This window comes from Parasteatoda tepidariorum, chromosome 9, assembly GCF_982258835.1.
Source record: "Parasteatoda tepidariorum strain Cologne lab strain chromosome 9, Ptep-v5.0, whole genome shotgun sequence".
Classification (NCBI taxonomy): Eukaryota; Metazoa; Arthropoda; class Arachnida; order Araneae; family Theridiidae; genus Parasteatoda; species Parasteatoda tepidariorum.
The window spans coordinates 60,093,967-60,101,979 of NC_141763.1; the positions used below are offsets into that span (position 1 = coordinate 60,093,967).

At 26.2% G+C, this 8,013-nt stretch overlaps 1 protein-coding gene across 2 annotated transcripts in view; it reads right to left on the reverse strand.

Annotated features, from left to right (window-relative positions):
* The window catches only part of LOC139426666 (uncharacterized), a 41,542-nt gene extending 37,931 nt beyond the window's left edge, over positions 1-3,611 (reverse strand). The window contains exon 1 of one of the 2 annotated variants that reach the window (XM_087151942.1): positions 3,378-3,611. The gene's annotated coding sequence lies outside the window, so the exon portion shown is untranslated. The remainder of the gene's footprint in view (positions 1-3,377) is intronic. The other variant, XM_087151940.1, reaches the window with a different exon arrangement.
* Between the last annotated feature and the right edge of the window lie 4,402 nt (positions 3,612-8,013).

Consider the following 8,013-nt stretch of genomic DNA (forward strand, 5'->3'; position numbering starts at 1 on the left):
TTTTTAAGGCCTTTCCTTTGAATACCATCCTTAGTAGTTTAGGTAAAAACCAGACATTTTTTAATGTTCTCTAACAATGTATATAATAATTATGAATTTATTTGACATATTTTTTTATTATTAATGAAATTAACTATTTTACAGCACTAAAAAATATCCATTTATTGATTTACTTTAGTTAAACTTTTTTGTTTGAACATTATTAATAATAACTCTTTAATTTTGTCCAATTTGACTTTTATAATGAAAAACTCTTAATGTAGCTCTCTACATGTTTATTTTAGATTAATAAAATAGCCTCATAATTTAAATGGGGGAAACTTATTCAAAGCAATGTAATAAAAAGTTGTGTTTATATTTAAAAAAATTGAATTTTTTTATTTCTAAAGAAGAAATAACATGATTAATTTAACAAAAAGCGGTGTTATTTGATGATGATTTTAAAAAGATTTTAAATATCGACTTTTTTTAAACTTAAAATTTAAGTAAAACATTTAGAAAACAACGTTACTAACATTGGAATTTCAGCGTGACAAAATAAATTTAAAAATCCTTCCTCATTTTACAGAAAAAAAAAGTTTAATTTAAACTAATATTTTTAAAGAAGTGTCACATTGCCTGAAAATGCGATTTTTTAATTATGAAGAAATAAATCCAATCATCAATAATGAAGCACACAGACGAGAAATAACAATTTATGTGCACTGTAACGTTAGGTTTAAATTATAGTAGCTAATTTCACTGTAATTTTTTATCGATTTACCTAGATACGACTAAATTTTCAAATTTATAAATTATATAATAGTTTTTAATCTCGAAACAATTTCTAAAAGAGTAATTTCTTACAAGAAACGATGTCTTAGAAAATTCCTTAACTAGTATTGTTTCAAAATGTAAGAAGTCTGTCCTTAACTACAATTGTTTCAAAATGTAAGAAAAATCAGAAAATAAAAAAATTTCTTTTCAAACAAAATATACCGAATCTGAACAAAATATCGGAATTTACTAACATTCTGTAACAGTGATGGAAAAAAATTATGCTAATGTTAAATCAATAAAATTTTAAATTTAAGTACAAATAAATTTAAGTACAAATAGACGATAAATTCAAATTTAACCATAAAGATGTGTGCTCACGTAAGGAATCGAAACTTTTACTCTAGATTTTATAAATGCTTAATTGGTAAGCATAATCTGCTCGCCTTCCTCTGATTTTTATGAGTTAAATAAAGCTAAGATTTATTAAACTCATGAGAATATTTAACCCATTAGATTATAAGAATATTTAACCCACTAGAAATAATATGCCACAAATTGTACATAGTTGAAACCAAAGTATCTCTTTAAAAGTCTGATGACCCACCTTATAAATTGAAACAGTTTCAAATTGCCGGAGATATTAAAAGTAATTTTAAACTAATTAAGAATGATTAATATATTTAAACCTAACAAAAATGACAATATAATACAAACGGAGAGAATTAAATAAAATAGTAGTAATATCTTAATACCATTTTAATTTTTTTCCTTTTTGCATACTCTAAAGAGAGTAGTAGTTTTTAACAATGCATAACCTTCAATTCTAACCTAGATCTCCTAACATTTTAAATAAAAGTGACGAATAGCTAAAAATTTAATATTTATGAAATTGTAAATCACTGGTGAATTATAATCTAGATACACAGACCCCCTATTTGGTTCAAAAATAAATTTAAGTGCAAATAGACGATATATTTAAACTTAACCATAAAGGTGTGTGCTCACCTAAGGTTTTGCTCTAAATTTTATAAATGCTTAATTGGTAAGCACAATCTGCTCGCCTTCCTCTGATCTTTATGAGTTAAATTATTTGATTTTATGAGTCTTAAGTTTATTTAACTCACGAGATTATTCAACCCATTAGATTGTAAGAATATTTAACCCACTAGAAATAATATGCCACATATTGACTTTCAGGTCGACAAAATAAATTTAAAGATCCTTACATATTTCACAAAAAAAAAAAAGTTCATTAAAAGAAAGTCAAATCTGGAAATGACTAAATTATCAAATTTGCAGACTATATATTAGTTTTTAACTTCGAATCAGTTCCTACAAAATGAAATACCTACAAGCAATGATGCCTTAAAAAATTCCTTAACTAGCATTGTTTTAAAATGTAAGAAGTAAATAAAAATTAGAAAATAAAAAAATACCGAATCTGAAAAAAATATCAGAATTTACTAGCATCCCGCAGCAGTGATGAAAACAAATTGTGTTAAAATGAGAGAAAAAATCAATGATATTTTAAAAGAATTAAATTTTAAAAATTAAATGATTAACGAGTTTCAAAATCTACTAACATTTTAAATAAAAGTGGCAAATAACTGAAAATAATAAAAATTACCTTTCATAAATGCTTAATTGGTAAGCACAATCTGCTCGCCTTCCTCTGATTTTTATGAGTTAAATTATTTGATTTTATGAGTCTTAAGTTTATTTAACTCACGAGAATATTTAACCCATTAGATTATAAGAATATTTAACCCACTAGAAATAATATGCCACATATTGACTTTCAGGTCGACAGAATAAATTTAAAAATCCTTACATATTTTACAAAAAAAAAAGTTCATTAAAAGAAAGTCAAATCTGGAAATGACTAAATTATCAAATTTACAGACTATATATTAGTTTTTAACTTCGAATCAGTTCCTACAAAATGAAATACCTACAAGCAATGATGCCTTAAAAAATTCCTTAACTAGCATTGTTTTAAAATGTAAGAAGTGAATAAAAATTAGAAAATAAAAAAATACCGAATCTGAAAAAATATCAGAATTTACTAGCATTCCGCAACAGTGATGAAAACAAATTGTGTTAAAATTAGAGAAAAAATCAATGATATTTTAAAAGAATTAAATTTTAAAAATTAAATGATTAACGAGTTTCAAAATCTACTAACATTTTAAATAAAAGTGGCAAATAACTGAAAATAATAAAAATTACCTTTCATGAAATTGTAAATCATAGGTAAAATATAAGCTTGATATGTATTATCTATTTTATGAATAAAATCTATTTCTATAAAAATGAATTTGAGAATAAACCACATTAATTCGAATTCATTTAGCAAAAAGAGGTAAATAAATTTATTAAAACTTAGCTTAAGTTAGATACTCTGCTACCAAAATAAATTCAAAAGAGAAGTTAGCTTACTAAAAGCAAAAATTTACTGCAAATTGTACTTTAAATAGTTCTAATTGCATTAAAATGGCTTATACAGGGGAAAAAAACTCGCTGATAGTTCTGAAATTCTCATGTCAACCGGATGAAAAAAGAATATAAAATAGTTCAAGATTCACAAATAAATAAAAATATCGTTTAAATGTGCTTACCTTTTCAACACAGAGGTAGAAGACGTCAAGTATCCCTATAGCGTCCTGTAACATATAATTCGTATTCTTCGACAGTTCACTGTACGGCTCACAATTTTCTACAACAAATATTTCTTCACCACGAAATGATTCTCAGACGAAGATCTAAGACTAAATGGTCAATACTTTTTTTGAGATGTATAACAAATATTCAAGAATATCAATTAGTCATACAATAGCTCTTATCTATTAGAATGTTTAACCAATCAGGTTCTCACCTGTCTCCAAAAGTATAGAAGTAGGCTGCACCCTTCCCCCCCCTCTACATACAATCTTAACCCCTTCTAAATAATAAACCTTATAACATATGAATAAGTTATCAATGTGCAATGACAAAAGAGTTCTACTAGAACTAGAGATGAAATCATGATAAAGCTTATCTTATTAGTTAGTTATCACGGGCTTTAATGTGTAACATCACACTGTATCAATTACCTAATGTCAATTTTAATTATTTTTTGTTTTTACAAGCATAATATTGAAACTACTTGGACCAACTACATAAGGAATTAATTTCTTGTAGTTAAAATGTTTCTAATACAGAGATAAATAATTTAGCATTTCAATATTTTTAAACTTAGTTACTAAGCATTTCGATAAAAACTTAGAGCAACAAGCTCTTAGTTTTGAATATCATCTCACAACAGAACTTATTTTTTTTAAAGAAATTTCGTGTATTATTTAGTTTTTATTTGACTATTACATTTAATTTTCTGTTCAGGAAAAGGAATTTTTGATTTTAAAAATTTTCTTTTAAAATAAAATGTATAAAAAACGGTGATAATCAAGATGTTAGCGATACTATTTTAATTGAAATATTAACGTTAATCTACCATACAAAGCTATATAGATAGCATAAAAGATAAGAATATACTGCCGAGTCAATTATTATTGAGTTTATCAGGAAAAATAAATTATAAATTTTTGAAGCATACTAAATTTTTCCCTCTTACGAACAAGTGCTGTTTAATAAAATAAAAAAGATTGAGGATTCAGACTATTCAGAAAATAAAGATTATTATTTAACATCTTTAATGCAGTTTAATTATTAGAAACGAATAATTATACAATTTAGAGCATTTCAAAAAACTTCAGCTTTTCTTTAGAAAACAAAGCTTAGCTTCTTCAGTTTAGAGATTCAATTTCTTTATGTGTTTTAATTTAACCAACACATTTTATTCACTTAATATGTTTAATGTAGTTTAATTATTAGAAAAGATTAGTTATGCAAGTTAGCACAAAACCTAAGGTCACCGGGAATAAAAATAGAAGAATCTTATTCTTAAAAACATTCTTAGTGAAAGAATCTTATTAATCACCTTAATTTTACATTCGGATTTTCCCACACCATTACAGAATCTATTTGATTTGAGAGCCTCCATTTAAGTTAACTAATTAATCAGTGCAAATAATATTTCGCTTTGTCGAGTTCAGACACAATTTATCTAAGCTAAATAAACATTCTCCCTTTCCTGTATAATTTAAAGTATCATTTGCAGTGGTTAATTAGCTTATTTAAGTTTAGACCCTTGAACTAGTGATACTGTCTGCTAATTCGTGAATATAAAAATAATAAATATTAACTATAATATTAACCTATTATTAAAGGTAAATATTAACTTATTAAACAAAAAAATCAATAAATACGAAGATTAAGTAAAAGTAAGAGCTTGATCAAGTCAGTCTAGACTTCTATCCAATAATTCGAAATTCTTTAAAAACAGCTAGTCTATTTATCGTTTCTAAAGACTTTCATTCACTTTTAATTTGAAGATTTTCAATGACTTAAGAAGTAAATAATTGGCAATATAAGAAAAATGTCGTTCGAAAAAAATGACAACGTAATTATTGAAAAGTGTTAGCTTTATTTTCAGGAAATAGTGAAATGGGATAATGTTTGTGGAACTTCGTGAACTTACTTAAACAGGAACTTTGAAAGCATTTTGTAGCTCTACATCAGAAAAAAATCCTACAAACTAAAAAATTGATGGATGTTAACACAGGTGGGCATTAGGAAAAAAAAATCTAAATTGGTTACGGAGGTGAAACAGAATTCGAGATAAAAAGTTTATACCGAGGTCCTTAAATGAAACTTCTATTTCACATAAAGTGTGTCTTGTTTTAGTAGACCAAAAACTACGCAGTTTGAGATAATAAAAAACTCCCTCTCTCTCTCTCTCTCTTTTTAAATAATAATTTATATAAATTTTGTTTCTTGATTTTAAGAATTAACTTAAACTGTTATTACTTTTTAGAGAAACTCATGTTTGCAAATTTTGAAAGAAAGAAGTTATCATAGAGTAATGGTAAAAAGTGTGCATTCGGAGCAAAAAAAAAAAAAAAAACGCTCCATTTAAAATCTATAAGCGAAAAACATTGATTTAAATTTTTTTTAATACATAATTCAATAAAAAAAAAAAAATTAAAAATGTCACTCTTAATACGGAGAAAATGATCATTTCTTTCAAAAGAAGTTTATTTATGTCGAATAAAGATACAGATGCAACTTACATCATCATTATTTACAAATCACTAATTAAGATTAGGGCACTCTTTGTAGACGTAAAGTTTCGAAAATTCCTTTGATGTTAAATTATATTTTAAGATAATTTCTGATGGTAGGCGTCATTAAACAATTGAAATTCGTATTGTCATTCAACACAGAGCACCAATTAAGATTTGAGTGCTTCAGTTTTTGAGAAAGTTGTGCAGTTTTCGAAGTCAAGATTTAAACACGTTAGTAAGTTAATCTAAACTTTATGAAATAATATTACGCTATCAAAAATAAAAGTGATGTTTATGATAAAACTCGGGATTAAGGATTTGAAAAAAAACTGTTTCTCTTCTCTCTTTTTCTGGAAATCCTACATATTATTTAAAAATTATATGATTGGATTTGTAGGTATTTTTCTACATTTTAAAAATCATCATCGTTTTTATTTTACTTACTGATAATTCAGAATATTCGAGTTTAAAGTTATATTGTGAGAAAGAATTAATACAAACATATATTAACTATACAACGGCTCCAAATTTGAAGAAAATAGTTTTAAAGACGCGGTTTTCATAATTTTTTAGTAATCAATCTTAATTCATGAATAATTTCGTAACAAGACAATTGAAAACTCAACTCAAGAATAATTTCGCAACAAGACAATTACGAACTTAATTCAAGAATAATTCCGCCGCACGAAAATTGCGAATTTAATTTAAAAATAACTTAGTGACAAGAGAATTGCAAAACTAATTTAAGAATAATTTTTAAAAAAGATAAATGCTAAATTAATTAAATATTTTAAAACTAAATTGCTACCCTCAATTCGCTAGAACATTTCGACAAAAATATTTAAAAAAAATCTAAATTCAAGAAGATTTTAATGATTTAATTAAATCAGCTATAAAACTCGATCGAATAAATGTAAGAAAAGATAGAAAAAGAAGCATTGATCACCCGTTTTTTGTAAAATATAATTGAAATCATAAATACTTTTTATAACACAATGTATAACAATATTTATTGATTTTTTGAGATATCTAAAACTTTCTCTCATTTTATCTAATTTACGAAAGTTATTTTTATTTCAAATTAATCTCTAAATAAATTCTTAATTGTTGTTTTAATTAAACGAGCAAAATTTTTTTAGGACATAAAGAGAAATTTCTCGTAAGGGAAAAATAGTTGCAGTTTGAGCAAAAGACCACCCAAAAAACAAGAACTGAATTATGACAGCTATTTGCATGGAATCAGTCTTAGAAACTCGGCAATATTTCTTGAAGTTGAATGAAAACAAATAATGAATAGAAACTGAATAAATATATGCATTCATGTTCTCTCTTTTACTTTGACTCTTTCACAATGTTTATTGTTATAGCAATAAACATTGTGAAATCTTCTTTAAAAGAAAGAGAATGAGAATGTGTGCCTAACAGAGGAATAGAGTTCATTTTGAAATAAAGTGATGTGTGACTATTGTAAATGAATAAAAGGAAAGCGGGGATCAACCATCAAACTTGACAATAATTTATTTAAATGGACGCTGAATCCATACCTCTTGTTGGGTCCTAAGAAATGTATCATTAGTAATCACTGACATTTTCCGCATCCCGGGTGGAAATAGTTCCACCCACGCCAACACCTGTGAAACAAATTTCGAGGGAGTGGTGGGGGGCGTTTCACGGAAATTCTTATCTTGTCAAGTACTTATGCTTTTGTGCAAGCAGTAAAGCTTATTCAGTTAAATGGTCGTTGAAAATTAATGGTAGGTTCAGTCAAGAATTAACTAAAAATATCGTTTTAAAAACAATTCATAGCACACGGAGCAAAACAAATTTCAGATTTGAAATCAGTACATTCAAATTCGATAGAAACATATCGGGGCTAAAGAGAATAGAAGGGCTAGTTCATTCTGCTCTTAGAGCTGAAGCTATGATTTCCCTCCTCATGAAGTCATGCTAAACACAGATCTCGGAGATCGCAAGTAAAGATATGAAAACTATGCATCATTCTCTCTGATAAAATAATTTAGACTTTCTCCTGATATTAGCCTTCAAACTTTGTGCAATTAACACATTATTTCCTGTCAAAAAACATAGTTTT